Source organism: Heloderma suspectum, chromosome 4, assembly GCF_057233095.1.
Source record: "Heloderma suspectum isolate Gila_16-S chromosome 4, 16-S_ref, whole genome shotgun sequence".
Taxonomy (NCBI): domain Eukaryota; kingdom Metazoa; phylum Chordata; class Lepidosauria; order Squamata; family Helodermatidae; genus Heloderma; species Heloderma suspectum.
Genome location: NC_139461.1, coordinates 273338393 through 273358296, shown reverse-complemented (window position 1 = coordinate 273358296; position 19904 = coordinate 273338393). Strand labels below are relative to the sequence as shown.

The following is a 19904-nucleotide window of genomic DNA, read 5'->3' as shown; positions in this document are numbered from 1 at the left end:
TCCTCCTCCCATTTGGACACAGTGCACAGCCAACATCCCACCACACATTAGCATAAAGAAGAAACTGACCCAAGGATGGTTCTGTACCAGGGATGGGCAGAAGGTCGATTGGGATGTACTGGTAGATCTCTAGGTAATTTGCAGTATATCTCCAAGGGTTTCTAATTCCCAATACTTTAATGATAGCAAGGGAAATTGCAAGGGAAAAGCCCCAACAACTCTGCCATGGCTGGTCTTGTGCTAACTGCCAGTCTCTCAGTCTTAGTGCTCCTCATCTGTAAAATGGGAATATTAATTAGTTGCCTTTGAGTGGGTCTTTCTGCAGCTCAGTTGGCCAGTTTTAGAGTTTTGTGTTAGAATCTCTGGTAACTCAGATGTAGATTTGTATATATCACAGTGTATGGTTCATCAGATGTAGCAGATCATTTGCTCGGGCCTCTGAACCACCAGTTTGTGTCTGTCTCTGGTAAGGATATATGAAAAATTTGTTTCAGTTTGTTTTGGATCAGGATTTACCTAGTTTGCACCTCCTGGACCAAACACGGATTCAGACATAATCTGTGGTCAAAGTCTGTACATTTGCAATGTGATTCACAGACCAAAAAATTTGTGCAGTGTGATTCGTGGACCAAAAAAATGCATTTGACAACATATATTCATTTGAAAAATGCACATGGCAAAAAGGAAACTTCTTAAGATAATGCACACAAACACTTTAATCAATGGAAGAAGAATGCTTACATTTCAAAGACGTGCACAATTGAAGCACGCATCTGGGGAAAACATTCATGAAAATAATGCATGCATTTTTATGCGAAAAGAAAAAAGATTGCAATCTGATATGGCCAGAGATGGAACGAGCTTCAAGGTAGAAGCTGGAGAACTTCAAGCTTGAGTTTTGCATGTACACACATCCTTAGGCTCTGGTTGGTAGATCTCAGAATTTTGTTTAAAACCAGAAACCAAAATAGACCTCACAAGCCTGAAGTCTCCCCACCACTCGTCTATACCGCTCAAGGCAAGCTTAATTCTCAGTGGCTTGGGCCACTGTGTGTCTGGGCAGTACGGACCAGGTTTAGCCCCTAACCCATGGTGTCCCTGAGTGCGCTATAGGACACTAATGCATTGAGGGCAAAACTTAGCATCCACATCTGGCAATGGCCTGTCCCTCGCCCTCCTGGCAGGGATGCGTCATAGGGATTTTTCTCTTGGATCAGGGTGCATCTCCTGCAAATTATGAAAGCACATGTATGAATCTGACAGCTTTAGCTGAGCAGCCATTCTCGTTGGAGCAGTTGGATGGCTCATGCATCAGTGGGTTTCCGCTGTATTTGCCATCTCCCTAGGATCTTTGCAGTGGACACACCCTCTTTTTCTCCACCCTGCCTATCATAATGACAGGCATTTTGATAGTAGATATAACTTTGTACCTGGTAGCCTTTTCTGGCTCTGAGCAGAATGAGGAATGTGAGCTACTGTGATAAGCTGCTGCTTCTGCCCAGGCCACTTATCTTTTGTGCTTAGTGTGCCCCCTCTGTCACCTGAGCCATTAATGGTGGTGAAATGTTCCTCTGTTCTGTTTGCAATCTGTGTTGCGTGTATTGCTTTAACAGCAACTTCGGGTAGTAATGGAGGCATTAAATCAGACATTTTCTATAAATAGGGTTGAAACATTTGCGATCATTACTGCTGCAGTGGGAGCATGTGCATCTTGAGGAAGGTGTACCACTGACACCGTGAGACTCTGTAGGCTGGCTTTTGTAGTGAGTACACAACTCAGTGACCGATTAACTCTTGGCTCTGAGATGCCAGCCAGTGGGTCTGTTTTTTTTCCTTTTGTTGTAGAAGAACAGTGATATTTTATGTATGTGTGTGTCTTCTTACTGACCCCTGTGATTTCCAGGGCAGGGAGTTGCATTCCAAGGGCTTTCCCTAATGAAAGAAGTGACTTTTGCATAACTGATTTCCATGGAATTAGATTTCCACTCTTAAAACTGTGGTTTGTCAACTTTGTCTGAGCCATTGGCAAGAGAAATGTTTTGTGCACTTTTTTCTTCTAAGCTACAAAGGTCATTTGGAGACTTAATTCTGATTCTTGCCTTTGGAAAATTTCTCATGATGTGTTACAGTTCTTTGAGAGCTGGGGTTGCTGGTGCTAATGGTATTGGCTCGGCATTCTCACATTCTTTCTTAGGGTAGTAGTAGAATCTCTCTGGCCAGCTGCATAATTTGCTTTTCACCAAATGGAAGTGTTAATGTTTTGTTACCTGCAGAATAATGTCATTGCTCAATATGATCCTTATGTGGCTTTGGGGTATGTTTAGTGTGCTAGAACTTTTACAAGAGAATTTTGTCAGTTCTATATCTGTTAGGCCTAATTATAGGCTTTTCCTCTTTGGAGATGCAAATTCCTTCCCAACATAACAGGATTGTCCCAAATCCAGAGGCATTGATAAATGCATGTGGCCTTCTCTCTTCACACTGTTGAAGGAGGCAACTTTTGTACACCCACTAGTTTCCCTTTCATTGAAATGAATTGGTTATCTCCTGCAAGTGAAAAGCTCTGAGTTGGTATTAGAAACCCCATGCATACAGAAGTTTCTGTTCTGGAGTGATTGTTTGGAATGATGACATAAAAGTAGAGTAGAGATGAAACAGAGAACATTTTCCCCACTGAACTGTGTTGTTGGAAGTGTGTGTCATACACGCATGTGCATACATTTTTACTCCATAGAAGTCCACACTGTGCCTTTTTATAGAGCATGCATAGATGCTCTATAGAAATGTATGGAAGCACATGTATGAATCTGACAGCTTTAGCTGAGCAACCATTGTTCTCGTTGGAGCAGTTGGATGGCTCTTGCGTCAGTGGGTTTCCACTGTATTTGCTGAATAAAGAAAATCCCCACCCAAAACATTGTTGCCCATAATCCTTACAATCTGCATAAATGCTTGCTTGTAGGAGCCCACTGTTGGTTTAGGGCTGCAGTTACATTGAGGAGCCCAGACTCTACGCTGCAGAGAAGACTGTTAGCCATGCTCCTGGGAAGTATGGAATTTGTTAAATCCATTCCATCTGTGTATCACAGGTTGTCAGGCATCTTTCATTCCATTGTCCATTCATTGATGGAACTGGATTTTTAAAATAAGAATTTCATTCTGTTTTTCACTAATTTGCATTAATGCATATGAACACAAATCCCCCTCAAAGTGAAAAACTGGTCTGCCAGTCCACAGGATCTGTGTGACTTGAACGAAGCCAGTCTGCTGTGGAATCCGCAGGTCAGATTCATAAAAATACAAACTCATGTGAATTGGTTGCAGATTTCTCTGACATCCTTACCGTACTCCTTGTATTAAAGCCAATGGAGACAAATGGTAAGCCTCACTCATGGAAGCGAACACTTCAGCACTGGCCCGAGAACATCTCCCTTGGGCTTTTGCTTGCTAAGAAGGATCCCTAGATGAATGATTTAATTCATGCTTGCCTTGATTGCTAGGTACAAAAGTATGGTTCCCCTTCTCTGCCATATGTGTCTTCCAGCAAGTCCCCCCATCTGACTATCTGTAAGTCTTTCTATAGGCAATTCTTCTTCTTCTTCTTCTTCTTCTTCTTCTTCTTCTTCTTCTTCTTCTATACCTTGAATACTTATGAACTCTTACTACCTGGATGGCTGAAGCACTTTAGCAAGTGTTTGCTAGTCATGGTCATAACAACAGTAGTGGTGCACAGGAATAGTAGGGGTAAACTCATGTACAGCTAATTGGCTTTATTCCATGGATGGTAATTCCAGTTGAACTATTCAGAAAGCCACTAATTCTGTCTCTACTCATAACTTAAATTTGACAAATGAGTTAATAAAAAACCCAAAGTACTTGGCAGAATCAAATGCCTCCTCTCATCTCTTTATTGCTCATCATATGTACTCTTCTTCCCATCTATTGTACCTAAAGGGGGAGAGCTGGGGTGTATATTCTCCAGTGGTATCTGGTGTGGATCAGATGGGAGTGCAAATGCAGATATGCAGGGTGGAGCAATCTTCTGCTGCACAAAGGAAAGGTTGTTTTCCTTCTCTCTTCACTCTCCCCACACTTTCCTTTTTTAATTTGAATAAATGGGGGAGAGATCAAAGGCTGTCTTTTTTTTAAAAAGCTTCGTTAGGGGCTCATAATAAATTCATGACCCTGTCCGCCCTGCCTCACACTCTGCCTGTTTCTGACATGACACCTTTCAGTGGATATTTCTAGCTTTGATTTCTTCCCTTGTGCAAGATGGTGAACAGAACTGCATCTTCGTGGATGAAGAGCCATTTGTGGAGCCATTTCGTTACAAGCAGGGAGTGGACAGGAGGCTGAGAGGAACCCCATTGTGCATTTTAACCACACTTCCCTTTGTAATAGATTAATCTTGTTTGTTGTCATTAGTGTTGCTGGAAAACAGGGCTGGCTGAGACAGAGGCAGCCAGGTATGAGCCTGTCAAGGCTGCCTGTCTGTAGGGAAGCATCTGAAGTTGGAAAGATGTGAGCTTTGAAGGAAGAGGGGAAACTCAGCCAGCTCCCTTCTTTTTCCATTGGAGGTCTGAAATGTCAACATTTGCTTTAGGATGATGTAAATGTGAAGAGGCAGACCTGAGGATGCTGAGAGAGCATTGTTGGTTATTTCTGATGCTACTGTTGGGGGAAGATGGATCTAAATGAACAATGGAAGCAATTAAAGTGCTCTAATTAGATGCACTATTGATCTGGCACCATTTCTGCTGGCAAGAGTTTCTGTCGATTTTGGGTAGCATGGCATGCAGCTGGGCACTCTGGGCTTCTACAGGTTTTTCTCTCCTGGAGGAATCTTACAATAAAAAGGGAGTGATAATCCTTGCAAACTCATTTAGTTATTTAACAAATTGTGATAAGCTGCTAACAGTAATGCCTCTCAGGGATGTTTAGTTTCTCTCAGTTCTTTGAAAAAGCTAGATATTTTTCCAGCTAGGCACTAGACAAGAGATAGCTGGCTCATCATAGAGCTAAGGTTTTCTCAAAGATATTTCTCATCTCAATGACTGTCCCCAACAGAAAACGTGCCTGTATGTTGTCTGGCTTCACAAAGAGGACTCTTCAGTATCTCTTCCTTCCTCCCTGCTCCCTGGGTCTTTCCTCTGTTCTTATATCTTGCCCATTCTAACATGAGTAGAACCTTACCTTATCATCTGTAGTAGTATGCAGCACAATGTCTTTATGTGAGGGCTGTTATTTGTGTGCCTTTGAAAGTATGTAATGCAAGGATCAGGCAGGCCTCTTTGGGGTGGTAAAAATTCATAGGAAGCTGGATTTATTGTGAGTCGAACCATTTGGCCCATCTAGCTCAGTCTTGTCAACAATGAGTGGCAGTAGCTCTTCTGGGTTGAACTTCGCACCTTTTGCATACAAAGCATATGTCCTACACAAGGGTAGGCAACCTGGTGCCATCCAGATGTTTTAGATTACAGTTCCCATAAACCCTGAACATTGGCCATGTTGGCTGGGGCTTATGGGAACTGTAATCCAAAATATCTAGGGGGCACCAGGTTGCGTATCTCTGCTCTATGCAGAGACCATTCACCCGTGAAACCCTTCCTTTTTAGGAAATTTATTTTAGCAATCTTGCTTAAATTTTGACAGCACTTCTTTCTTTCTCTAAAATGTCTGTGGCATGGAATTAAGGGTGTTATGTTTTATTGGGGTCTGTACTCTGAGCTACCTCAGTTCAGTTCTGAACAAGGCCAGAGCAAACATTTTAATGAATAAAATGTTTTATTTTTATTTCTAGAGAAATTATGAAGCCATGGATGAAGCCATATCTAGAGTGTTCATACTGAGCATATGTATGTCTGCCAGCTATGCTGCAAACGTAGTGAGGCATAAGTTGTGTGTGTCGGGATGAATGACTGTGGCCTATATACTAAAAGGACCATATCCTGAAATATTCCAGATGATCTCATTTTTACCAGGGCTGGTCAGGAAATTAGTTTGGTGTTTTCCCCATGAAGGAGAGCAATTTAATTTGAAAATTTTAAAAGCGTTCTTCCTGTCAGATTTTCCACTATGTTTGAGAGCGTTTGTTGATTGTGGAGGAACCAGTGCAGCAGACCCAAACACTTCTTCAGACTTGTCCAGACCAAAACTACCACAGAGTTTATGGAACTCTCTCACCCTCCTTGTCAAAATGCTTCGGCTCTTCACCCTGTCAGTTGAAATGGCATTTGGCTACACAGTATAATCACAACAAAGTTTCCTGAGAAATTTGTGTTTGTGATGAAATTTTCATTTCGAAGGACATTTATTTCATTTATAAATTTATATAAATTAGCAGCTGTAGTTATTCCACTATTTTCTTGCTACATTGCACTCGCCAAATGCGGCGCACGAGTGCAGTAGCTCCATGTTTGTATCTTTTTTTCTGTCCCAGGCAAAAGTCATGTATAGTATCCTGGTATATCCTGTAATTTCCCCACAACTGGAAATCTCTACTGACCTCACTCTTGCTAGCTAGCTACTGCAGAGAATTGCCTCCAGAACAGGTAATAATTTCTCATAAAGATTTTCCAGGAAGGCATAATTGTCCCCCCACCCCACCCCCTGGGCTGGTGATCTTAGAAATGTGCAGTTAAAAATTAGTCGGCAATATATTTTTTTTCTCTGTCCAACTCCTCTTTGGGGCCTGTGATGTGATCAAGTCACCAGCCGGCAGCTTGCATGGTTAGCTGTAGCATGGTAAATAGCTATTGCCACATAAAAATAACTACCATGACGTATTCACCACATTAAATTGAAACTGACCATAACAGAAATCACCCTGTAGTTACTTCTTTTCTTGTTCATATCAAAAAAGTAATATGTGAATCAGACCTTGGTGAGAAGAAACAAGATGTCAGAGGTTTAGAAGAAAGTGTGCTTTTAAAGGCATCCTTTATTGCAGGGGTACAGAAGCGCAGGCCCAGGGGTACTAATTTGGCCTAACGGGTTCCCCAAAGGCCATGCCCCTTCTCCTGGCCCCACCCTCTTCCCCCAACCACCTATCTTTTGGTGATTTCCCAGCTTTTATGCAGACTTTCCCCATTCTAAAAGGTCAAAATGCGTCACCTAAGGCTTAGTTACTGGCAGTATAAGCTAAAAATATGCTGGCATTTTTGGCCCTGCCCTTTTGTCTTTGGCCTTGCCCACCACTGGAATATGCCCCCCCTCCCCAGGTTCTCTGAAATGGAATTCAGCCCTGCTGCACCCCTGCTTTATTGTAATATAAATCTCAGGGCATAGTAAACCTGATACCTGAATAGTGCAGAACTGGGTGAAATGTAGAATTTGTTGCAAATACACAACGGCTGGAGGGTTCAGTTCTGTTTTCTTTTTTTGTGAATCACCGAGAACTACCGGAAGTACAAGCTGGGTTCCGAAGAGGCAGAGGAACTAGAGATCAAATCGCCAACATTCGCTGGATCATGGAGAAAGCAAGAGAATTCCAGAAAAGTGTCTATTTCTGCTTCATTGACTACGCTAAAGCCTTTGATTGTGTGGATCACAACAAACTCTGGCAAATTCTGAAAGCGATGGGAGTACAAGACCACCTTACCTATCTCCTGAGAAACCTGTATGAAGACCAAGAAGCAACAGTAAGAACTGGACATGGAACAACCGATTGGTTCAAAATTGGGAAAGGGGTACAACAAGGCTGTATATTGTCTCCCTGCGTATTTAACTCGTATGCAGAGTACATCATGAGAAACGCCGGGTTAGATGAATCACAGGTCGGAATTAAGATTGCTGGGAGAATTATCAACAACCTCAGATACGCAGACGATACCACCCTAATGGCAGAAAACGAAGAGGATCTAAAGAGCCTCTTGTTGAGGGTGAAAGTGGAGAGTGCAAAAGCTGGTTTGAAACTCAACATTAAAAAAACTAAGATCATGGCATTTGGCCCCATCACTTCCTGGCATATGGAAGGGGAAGAAATGGAAGCAGTGACAGATTTTATTTTCTTGGGCTCCAAGAACACCACAGACAGTGACTGTAGCCATGAAATTAAAAGACGCTTGCTCCTTGGGAGGAAAGCTATGGCCAACCTAGACGGCATAGTAAGAAGCAGAGACATCACCTTGCCGACAAAGGTCTGCATAATCAAAGCTATGGTTTTCCCAGTAGTAGTGTATGGCTGTGAAAGCTGGACTATAAGGAAGGCTGAGCGCCGAAGAATTGATGCTTTCGAACTGTGGTGCTGGAGAGGACTCCTACGAGTCCCCTGGACTGCAAGGAGGTCAAATCAGTCAATCCTCAAGGAAATCAACCCTGAGTGCTCATTGGAAGGACAGATACTGAAGCTGAAGCTCAAATATTTTGGCCACCAAATGCGAAGAGAAAACTCACTGGAAAAGACCCTGATGCTGGGAAGGATTGAAGGCAAAAGGAGAAGGGGACGGCAGAGGATGAGATGGCTAGATAGCATCACTGATGCAATGAATATGGACTTGAGCATACTCTGGGAGAGAGCGGAGGACAGGAAGGCCTGGCGTGCTATGGTCCATGGGGTCACGAAGAGTCGGACATGACTTAATGACTGAACAACAATAACAACAACGTAGCCCATGTGCTATAGACGGCTGCCTCTCCATCCATTTAGAGCTGTCAAGGAAGGCTTTTGAGCAGCCAGTGCTCGTTAATCAGGCGCCTGACTTCTACCATTAATGATCTAAACAAAGGGCCTAGGTGAAAACAATTTGGGATTACTTGGCTGAATAAGAACATAAGCAGAGCCCTGCTGGATCAGACCCAAGGCCTACCTAGTTCAGCATTTCGTTCCCAGAGTGGCCAAACAGATGCCAATGGGAAGCTCACAAGTAGGACAACCCAATGTTGTTTTGTTTTTTTAAAAAATGAATGAATAACCTCTAAAATTGCCTTGGGTGCTCAGAATTGTGTCAACATACTTCAGAAATAATCATCAGACTTTCGTTCCAGTACACTGATCAGGGATAGTGTCTGTCTGCATCACATAAAATCATGGAAGGCGAACAGTATAGGCTGTGTTTTCATTCCTGGCCCTATCCAGAAATCTGGTGTAATGGATTGAGGCTTTATTTTATATGTCACTCCCTTTCATTTCTTTCTTGTGCTTTGGTGGATACTGTTGATGTGTCCATCTGTCATCAGGCCTACAAATGCGTGTTTGCAAACTGGAGTAAAATGAGTAACCCACAGAACAATATTTTTACTGCTGTATTCTGTGAGTTGTATGTTAGTATTTTTCCAACAGGGCATGGAAGTGATCACTCATTCAGGAAGAGTGCCAGGCTGTGGCAGCATTTGGGTAGATCATGGTAGGCAGGCAGGCATGTACCAGCCCCTCGCCCTCAAGCTATGCTGCTGTCATTGTCCAGATAGCAGATAAGGCCCTCCAGTTGTGAATTTGATTGTTCTTTGGGGTAGGCCTCCCACTGATCCAGTCACCCAGGGGCTCAATACTTCCCATCCCCATGACTGCAGACCCCTAGAGGCAACAAAACCAGGCTGGGAGTTCAAGCCCATGGTTTGCCACAATACATAGCTGATTGACTGTGTTCAGCTTGATGGATCACAGGCCATACAGGTGACCTTTCGGGAGAAAGAAAATGCATTTGTGTGTTCTGGAGTGCTTTTTACTCCTCTCTGCTGGAGTTGTCAAAATGGCAGCCACAGTTCTGATGTAGAGGGAAGCAAATACTGATAGGGTGACTTGTCTCTGACCCCTCATTCACCGCATTCCTGCATTTTCTTCTCCTTTTGACCCTCATGCTCCTTTCCTCCTTCTCCAAGTTTCAAAAGCTACTTTGATCCTGTGTTGTGCTCCTTTGGAAGCTTCAGCTGCGTAAGGGTGGAGGCTGCCATGAAAGCAAAAGCTCCCCAGCAGAGGCGCAACAAAAATATTTGGGGTTCTCTACCTTCCTGCACTTTGCTGATCACTTGGCCTTTTTGGGAAGTGAGGCTCAAGAGAGACAATTAGCACAGGTTATTAGCCAGTCTGCCTTTGACTGAGACAATAAGTCTCCCTCAACAGGAACAGTGACTGAAGGGAGATGTCTACAAAGAACAATAGCTTTGAAAGGTGCAGCGTTAATTGCAGGTCTATGTGATGAAAGAGTAGCTTGTTCTCCCACTCTTAACACGATCGGGAAGGGTGATAGGAAGAGCCTTTAATCTCCTTCACAAACTCCCATGAGTTATTCCACTACCAGTGTATCACTGAAATCCAGCAAGAGGAAGATGGGCATCCCAGTTTCCACTCAGGGTCACTGCACACGTGACATTAAACGTACATGGCAATAAGGGGGAAAACGTGTGTACTGAATGATGCACTTTCCCCACACTTGTATTTAAGGAAAAATGGGCTTTTGTGTGTTTAAGCATATGGGTATGGTTTCCCCTACACAAATACGCACCCCCCCCCCACACACACACACACCAGGTGTTAACCAGCCATAAGCACATACAGTACATGCATTTTTTCTCATAGTCGTACAGGCCTGGAGTTTGGATATCATCAGCGCACATAAAACATCACACTGATGGCAGTGGCTCTGCTTGTGGTGATGGAGTGTAGTGTAGGGAAGCAGGGTGGTTGCAATAGGTCCAGTTTCAATTGCATCTTGGCCAGAGTATCCTATCATCCCTCCTTTAGCTGTCTGGTAGCTCTTCCCACCCTGTATTTGTAGGCAGATAACTTGTTCAAGATAGACAAGCACCTTGAACATCTCCCACTGACCTAGTTCTGACAAATCTGTTCATAGAGTCTCCTTCACTCGGATAATATCCATGGACCTTGTGCTGACATTTCCTTCTACAATGTGCCATCTGCCCTTCATGAGTGGAAAGTTTGGTCCATACTCTGCACCCCCACTCTTATGTGGAGTGGCCACCTCTGCAGACTCCTTTATGTCAAGGTCAGCTCCAGGGCTATTTCTACTTTGTACAGAAATTCCACTAAGAAACCAGGGTGTCCTCTTTCCTTGATTGGAAAATACCCAGAAGTGTTTGGGTTTTTTTTCCAATCAACCTACCCCTAAACCACACCCACTCAGAAGAAGATCTCCCATTGTGCTCTGTACTTTGTCCTACTGCTGATACGCATGTGGATTCAAGAGTTGAAAGGCAGGTAAAACTGGCTTTCTCAGCAGTTTAGCACAACTTTAAACAAGATTGTTTCTAGGAGTTCACACATGGGCAGCTGCTTACCCCCTATGGCCTCATAAAGACTACTTCAGTTTTTTCGCTCATAATTCTTGAACTGAGCGAACTACAGGTTAGTTGTTCCCCTGCTCCTCTAGTGGAATGAACGTATCCTACAAAAAAACTTGCACTGCCAGATCCAAATAGCAACAGCTGCTGCACTTAAAACACAGGATAATCTCACATAGGAGCATCGCTTTCAACACAATTGCTTTCTGGTGGGCTTCTTTGTCTATGTTTTATGGGTACGAGATTGCAAGGCTTTGGGCCCACTTTAGCCCTCAGTGGATGCATTTGCCCTGCTAAAGTCCCTTCAGTGAATTCACAATCAAGACAGTGTTTGAAATGGGACTTTTGTGCATGTTTTTCTGACTCGGGATAAAGCAGGTTTGAATTGTTAAGGATGATAAAATCCCTTTGGAAAGGGATGGTATCAAACTTGGGTAATGTACGCTTCCACTTTCCCTAGGAATGAAGCTACAAAAGGTAATAGTGGAAGTGGCTCATCAGGTATATACACTTTGGTTGCATCATGTTTCTATACTGGTGCAAACAGACCTGTGTCACTTTACAGAACCTTGTGTCAGTTTTGCACTGACCACGCAATAATGTGCACCTGGAATGCAGACAGAGACTGCTGTGCCGGTATCTTCTCTGCAACAGGTATTTGGTGTAGAATCATCTTGCTCCATGTCATTCCTGCTTCAAGAAGTAAGGTACCTAGAGACTCCTTCCTTTGTTTCCGGATGTCTCAGAGCAATGAAAGCAGAAAGTACAGATATAGTTGTAAGTGAAGGTAATTGATCTTTTAAACTGTGGACACTGAAATATAAATAACATTAAGGATGGTATCTCTTCCATTTTGTTATTTATTTATGTCTCACCTTTGATGAAAGGTGGCTAACAACTGCTTTAAAAGCAACCCAACAGATGCAAGTAGAACAGCAATAAAACCTTAAACGGAAGCAGCGTTCAGGGCAATCCAAATCAGTCATAGCACAAGATGATTAAAGCGTACTGCATCACCCAGTGCCAAAAGCCTCCCCAAATGGCTGTATATTACTTTTAACCAGATGACAAAGATTCACAATATTAGGGCCAGGCAAGCCTCCCTGAGGAGGGCATTCCAGAGCAGTGGCGCTGTGACTGAAAAGGCCCTGTGGCTTGTGACTACCTGCTAAACTTCAGTTGGTCAGGAGACATGTGCAGGACAAAAGGGACATACAGGAGAAGGTGGTCCTTAAGGTAACCAGATCCCAGGCTCTATAGGAATTGAAAGGTAAGAACCAGCATCTCAAATTGATCCCTGAAATGAGTAAGTAACCAGTATGGATGACACAGTACTGGGGTTATATGTTCTGTCCTACCTAAAAGATATTTCCTGTGGTTGGTCGCTGAGTTGAGCCGATAGTGGATGCAGTGTCTGTCGCTCCCTCTAACAGCAAACTCAGTGGGCAAGTGCTGACAGGACTGCAGCCAAAACAAGGCCACTGGGAAACCATATGAAGGCATCACTATGCTCAGGAGAGCCCCAAGGTTTGCAGAAGTTTTATAAAAAATTGAGAGAAATGCCATAAGGGGTGCACCCCACTTAAACAGGCCAATGAGGACTGAGTGGGCCGCAGAAATTTGAGTGTGCGTGTGGAATGGAGTCAGAAATGTTGTTATACTGTATTTTCTTGTCCTTGCCGTGTATGTTGCTATGTTTTTAGAATACAGTTGGCAGGCTTTGTTTGTCCAAGAGAACTGGAATATCAGGAATTGCGGGGCCTGCTGATCAGATAGTGACTTGTACTGCACCTGCCCTGTGCTGTTGTCAATTCTAGGCTACCTTCAGGTTTTTTCTTCTTCACTGTTTTAACATTCTGGCATTTATAGTCAGGGTGATGTTCTGGAATTCTGTGCAAACACAGAATTTGGAGTTGGGCAGAAAATTCAGCATCCTGCAAATTCAGCTTTTTGTTTTTACCTCGCACTTCTAGTTCCTACAGGTGCAAAAATGTGTCAGTTGCACTGATTGAAATATATTTGCAGAGCTTGAACTTTGGAGGTTGGGCAACAGGGGTTCCCAGGCTAGCATCAAGGGTAGGCATGACTGGGTATCTGCCAAGGATGGGTATCCCCTGGAGTGGCTCCTGCTCTTCACCATTCCAACCTTTCTGCTCACTTGCCTCTCACTCTGACAGTGGTGAGGAGCCGTAGATGCCACGACCGCTCGCTCTGGGGCTCTACCTATCGTGCAAGCAAGTGGGAGCAATTATGAGAAAGTGGGGGGGAGCAATAGCAGCTGATGACAATGGCAGTGAAGAGGTAGATTTGCTGAGGGAGGGGGCCCTATTGTGGGTGTCTTGCCCAAAGGTCCTCAAAAACCTGGCATTGGTGCTGCAGGGGTGGGCAACTTGTGGCCAGATATCTAGATATTGCTGGACTGCAACTCCCATCAACACAATGGTGAGGAATGATGGGAGTTGTAGTCCAGCAACATCTAGAGGGCTACAGGTTGCCCACCCCTGGGTTAGAGTAATAAAGAGGAGGGAAGGTCAAATTGCTGTGAGAACAGGAGTGGCTGTGCAAGAAATCCATAGAGGAAGGAAAGCTGATCATGGTTGCACTTGGGATGGATTGTAAGCTGAAAGCAAACATTTTTCCTTAACAGTGGGTTCCTATCAATCTTTGTACATGTCTTTGGTAAGAACACATGACCAGCAAAGACTGGTCTTTGCTTGATAACAGCAATTGTTGGTTTATGTACTGTTGTACCCAGGATGTCATATAAAATTAACCCTTAAAGCTAAAGATATTCTAGTGCAAAATCTATACTGTCCTGATCTTTTGTAAAATGACACTACTTGTTGTTGTTGTTGTTGAAAGTTTATTTCTGATCCATTTTTTGCAAGAAGTTTAATTGCAATTTCCAATTTCTCCCCACCACCCTCCCTCTTCCCAGCTCTATATTCTGTGTTTTCACTTGATGAATATTACCTGTTACAGTCTGATTCTTATAGAAAGGGGGAAAGTGGGAGGAGAGACACAGGGAGTGGGGAAAGGCAAGGCAGAAGAGGGAGTAGAGAGAACATGATGGGAAAGGGAATTGGCTTGTGTGGTATACTCCAGTTGCACAGGTTTTTTATTCCACATACAGCCCTATGACACTCATTTTAGAACTGCACCATCTGGCCTCTGTACAGAGAGAATTTGGATATACAGCCCAGCTAACAGGTTGTAGTTATTCTTTCTGGCCTTGTATAAATTCTCTCCTTCCATGAAATACAGGCTAATGTGAAAATCAGGCCATTCTGGGGTTCTATTTGTATTGTTTCAATCAGGTTAAACTTGTACAGGTTGCAAATGAAAGTGTAAGCTGTGCTGGGAGGCTCAAGAACAAAATGGGGTCCTTTGTGGCTCCTGCATTGGGATCTGTAATGACCCCGCAGGCCAAATGCTGCCTTCCAGAACACTTGGGTGACCACATTGTTTCCCCTGGAACAGCAGTGGTGAAGTTAAAGTATATAATGAGGAGATAATGGCACACAGGACAGATGGCCTGAAAACTGGAATGTGATTAACAGTTCACTGTGTAGGCCAGAAAAGTATCCATTTCATTTGCTGGAGATGATTACTACAGTCAGTCGTGGGGAAACAAATGTATACTTGTATCATTTTCATAAGAGCACATCTGATGGTAAATGTACACAGAGAGCTGATTGGCAGGCTGAAGAAAGTTCTTTTTTCCCATTCAGCTTTTGTCAATGCAAAGTTGCATATTCACCACATCCAGCCATGATTCTAGTGAATTTGCAAAGCTGTAGGAAATGCGGCAGTGGTTCCATTCATGCTGCCTAGGACTTGTGGGAGTTGTAAACCAAAACATCTGGAGGGCATTGCAACAGGAAAAGCTGTATGAAGTGTGGATAACAGCTGTGCCACATTCCCAATGTATGTATGTGGGTGTCCATAGCAGAGTTCCCCAACCTTTTTGGGTTGGTGGGCACATTTGGAATTTTGAGAGTGTTGTAGGTGCTCTCACAAAACGGCTGCCATGGGGAGGTTATCCATTCATAAAATGGCTGCCATGATAGGCATAGCCAGTCACAAAACACTCATTTCTCAGAAGTCGAACTGCTGAGACTAAAAGAAAAGTGACTTGGCCAAGAACCTAAGTAAAAGGCAGAGCTGGGGATCAGAGTACTGAAGCACAGAACCACCTTTTTTGAACCCAAATAAAGATGATACCATGTACTGGAAAGCAGCACTTTGTTTTGCAGCATGCCAGCATCCTCTTTAAAAATGAAATGGATTTTAAAAAACCTTTAAGAAATATGAGAGAAAGCAGGAGGGGCAGAGAGCCTGGTGGATGCCAAGGGAGCTGTCTGTGGGCACATTGGTGCCCATGGGCACCATGTTGGCGACCCCAGGCCTTAAGGATACATGTTTACTGCAAGGGACACTGGAGTATTCATGGTAAATGTGATTTCTGCTTGTGGTGTTCAAGTATCAGAGGAAATCCCTGAACTTGTAAAAAATAAATAAATTGGGAAGCATATTAACAGTGACAGCCTGCACAGGAGACATAATTCTGGTGTGCATGTGCGTTTTAAAACGCATTAAAAATCTTCCAACCTCTCTCTCATTTTCTCTCCCTCAGTGTCCGAGCAGTGTTTGAACGGAGATAAAATTGCCCAGGACAGCAGCTGGGGACTGGGTGAGTTTTCTCTAAGTGTTTAATTGCCCTTCCACTTCCTTGAATGAAAGATCACCAAACCAACCCCCCCCCCCGCATCCCCAAGGCTGAATGGTCTTACTATCCTTTTTAACATTTAAGCAACTGGCTCATAGTTTACTTGTTTCCTGGTAAACTTAATCTGAAGTGCACTTTGTGCAGCAAAACAAATTTGTAGTGTGTATGTACATCAGGGTTACACTGGTGTTTACCTGCAGTAAACATGTAAAGGAGGGGTGGGCAATGTGTGGCCCCTACTTCCCACTACTGCCCCTCAAAAGTTGTTTTACTTAATAAAAAAAAAAAGTGTCCAGAATGGCCATTCCCCCCCCCCCTTTTAACCCCTTTGGCACTCCGTAGCTGCTCTGTTTCTTCGGCTATTGGGTGGTATAGAAATGAAATTAAAAAAAATAGATTTAATTTTTTTTGGTGCTGCAGGGCAGGGGAGCTGCGGCCATCAGGTGCAAGTGTGTAAAAATGGCCCCTGGACCTCCCAAAGTTTCCCTCCCCTGATGTAAAGCATGGATGACATACACAAGTCTTTAAATATTTATGGTTAGGCCTGTGCTGGTGAGGGATGAGAGAGCCATTTCTTAGATTTGGACTATTTCATTTATTTTGGAATTCTGTTCTCTGTGTATGTGTTAATCGCCTTCATCTTATTGAGTACATTCTGAATTACAGCCCTAAATCCTCAGTCAGTACACCTTCATTCTATTCTGTGCATAGCTAACATTTGTTTAGTAACAGCATCTCCTGAACCTTTGATCCACCGCTGTCACAAGGAGAAAGCAAAGAGATGCTGGCAGGCAGCTGCGCACATGAACTTGGAGAGAAAGCCGCAGAGCTTTATGTGGAAGTTGTGTTTTCCATGATATGTTTTGTGTGTTCTGCAGCTTACGTGTGAAGGACAGATGCATGCCCTTAAATGCCCATATCCATATGCCTGGGAGCCCTGAAATGCATGTATCAGGGGTGTTGAACTTCTTTCAGCCTGAGGGTTGAATTCAGTTTCACAGAAGCTTGGGTGTGTGTGACTGTGTGTGGAATTCCAGTGTGGATGGGCAAAAAAAGGGCCAGGCCAAAGGCAAAAGTGGGGGCAAAATACCAGAAATACCAAAAACACCAGCATATTTTAGCGTAACGTTCTTACTGCCAGTATTTAAGCCCTAGGAGTGGCATTTCAAGCTTTTAGAATGGAGGAAAAAAACATGCACAAAAGCTGGGAAACCACTAAACGATCTGCTGTTGGGGAAAAGGGGCCGGGCTAGAGGAAGGAGCAGGGCCAGGGGAAGTGGGTGGGGCTGTCCGGAGAATCCCAGGTGGGCCAGATTGGGCTTGAGGTTCAACACCCCTGGCATATGTAGTGTGTGTGTGTGCGTGTTTAAATACACATGCCTGTGCATCATATGTTTGCTGTGGGGAAAACGCCAGTTGCTGCATAAAGTGTGAAGCTGTTTATTGAAAGAACCTTTCCCCTCAGTCTACAGACCAGCTCTTCCAGGTGGACTCTCGGCACTTCCCAAGTGATCTGCAGATACTTCTCAGGTCTGCCTAGGTTCTGGCACTAAGATCCTCTGCCGGGAATGCTTGCTGAACGATAGTATCGTGCATCGGTATTTACAGTTTGGATGAAACGGAACCTGGCAAAATTCCTTTGGGTACGATGGGGTTTGTGCCACACTTCAGAGCAGGAGGAAGGTCCCACAGGTGTGTGTGTGTGTGTGTGTGTGTGTGTGTGAGAGAGAGAGAGAGAGAGAGAGAGACAGAGACAGAGAGACAGAGATGTAGTAAGTGCAGTCTAGTCAGGGCAGATAAATATCATGCTAGTGACATAAGGGAAATCCATATCTTTGAGGAGAGCTATAAATGGGTCACTGGCATGGAAGGAGATAAAATTCATGTATGCGCCTCAGGGGCTGTAGATTTTTCTCTCCGAACAGGTTGGCTTGTAAATTTTTATAAGCAATTTCTGCTCAATAATTCCAAGGGGCTTGCTTTGTATTACTGCAAGGCTAGGAGGGCATGCTATGTTCTGTATTTTTTCCCCTCAACTCCTCCATTGCAAGTAATGACTGTTATTGTGCCCTTTTCAGGGCAGGGGGGAAGTTGGACAGAATGAAAACAAGGGAGTAGCATCCGTCTTCTTCCATTTTGTATGTTGAGTCACATGTCTGTCCATCTAAAAATTATTTCTAGGCCACCTTTAAGTGTGGAAGCCTCTCAAGGTGGCATACGAGAAAAACACACACGAAGTGGATACACTAAAAGTCAGTAAAAACATATTCGATAAGAATCCATAAAAACAGATTACCAATTAAAATCATTAAAAACCAACAGCCCAGATTTATGGGTCTTCAGGGCTTTCCTGAAGACCTGCGAAGGAGGGGCCTGACAAACCGCATGATTGAAGTTGATTCCAGAGATGTGGGGCCACCACTGAGGAGGGCTTCTCCTTTGTGCTCAGCAGACTAACTGCCCTTGGTGGTGGGCAAGAGAGAAGGGCCTCTGTTGATGACCTCAGAATGTGGGCAGGCCGGAACAGGAGATGCCTGAATGTGGGTCTAGACACTGCATTTCCTACAAAGTTCTCTTCCCTGGGGATGTCATCCCCTAAACTTTGGCTGTGGATGTTTAAATGCACTGAAAACAAGACATACTTCCAGCAAGTTAGCAGAAATAAGAAAAATGAGAGGTAAATCCTAGGAAAACCCTCCTAGAGTGGCCAGGTAGCCGGCCAGATGGGCAGCTAATAAATCTAAGAAATAAATAAGTAGGTTTCCTTCCACTTCCTCTAGTTTTTTTTTTGAAGGACTCTTTTTTTTCTTCCTAATCACCTCTTACATCCTCTATGGTTGTATCTGTCCAGACAAAGTATACTTCGGCAACTTCGTCTTAATCAACCCAAAGGGAGAGACTGATATTTCACTAGAGGTCTCTGACAACCACAGTTCTAGAAAATTGTTGCGTCTCTCCTTTATTGCTATTTGCTAATTTATGCTCACTGATTTTTACCTGCATTTTTACCTGCATTTTTTTAAAAAAATCACATTTGCTCTTGACAATATGTTGCAAGGATAGTCAAAGGAGAACTTTGACGCCCATCTCTTTGCGTGCTTTCTAGCCTTGGTTCAATCTCACACTGTCAGGGTGGACACAGCCCATAGAATCCCAGAGTAGTTCTGATTCTGAGGAAGAGCAGTCGCTCCTGGGAGAGGAGCGCGCTCCTCTTTCCCAGGGCCAACAGCTGACGGAGATTCCTCCCACCAGCATTCCTAGCTTAGATAGCAGTCCTGGGAGTGACAGAGCGCGGGAAGCAGACTTGATGGACGTGCGACGCTGATGCAGAGAGCGGCGCCAAATGGAGGGCGCAGAAAGGAGGCGTAGTGCCCAGTTGGCGCGCAAACAATGGCTGCGCCCAGAGGATCCAAGGGAAAAGGGGAGGGACTCTCCCTAGTCCTTAAGTTCAGGGGTCTGCCAGTAATTCCTTTTCAAACGGGGACCAGCTGTTCCAACGTAGGGCATAGGTACTTTGCTGCTCATATCTAGTTGCTAACAGTAGAGTTGTTAAGTTGTAAAAGAGGAATAAAGCTTTGAAAAGAATCCATTTGTCTGTGTCTGGACTTGGCTACTAGATTAGACTGTGAGAGGTCTCCAAGGAGCCCTTGACACACATATTGTAAGAACCCCATAATTGCATTTTGAAAACTGTGTCTTGCCTCTGACCTGTTCTCAGACCTGTTCTGCTAAGGTTAAGGTGGAGATATAGCACTCTGTGCATCAGTGATCCTATCTGGATAGTGACAAAGCTGAACGATCGTAACGGGGGGGCATTTATTTCATACATGACATTTCCACTTTCATCTGCATGTAGCTCACCACTCCTTCAGATGCTTTGATCCGTCTTTGCCTGCTGCTGAACTTCTGGCTGCTGGCTGCAGGGTTTCTGGCAATG

The 19904-nt window shown here is 44.0% G+C and overlaps 1 protein-coding gene across 2 annotated transcripts in view; it reads left to right on the top strand.

Annotated features, from left to right (window-relative positions):
- EPB41L1 (erythrocyte membrane protein band 4.1 like 1) overlaps positions 1 to 19904 on the top strand; it is a 223490-nt gene that overhangs the window by 5393 nt on the left and 198193 nt on the right. For both annotated transcript variants that reach the window (XM_084853916.1, XM_084853918.1), the window contains exon 2: positions 15875 to 15931. The gene's annotated coding sequence lies outside the window, so the exon portion shown is untranslated. The remainder of the gene's footprint in view (positions 1 to 15874; positions 15932 to 19904) is intronic.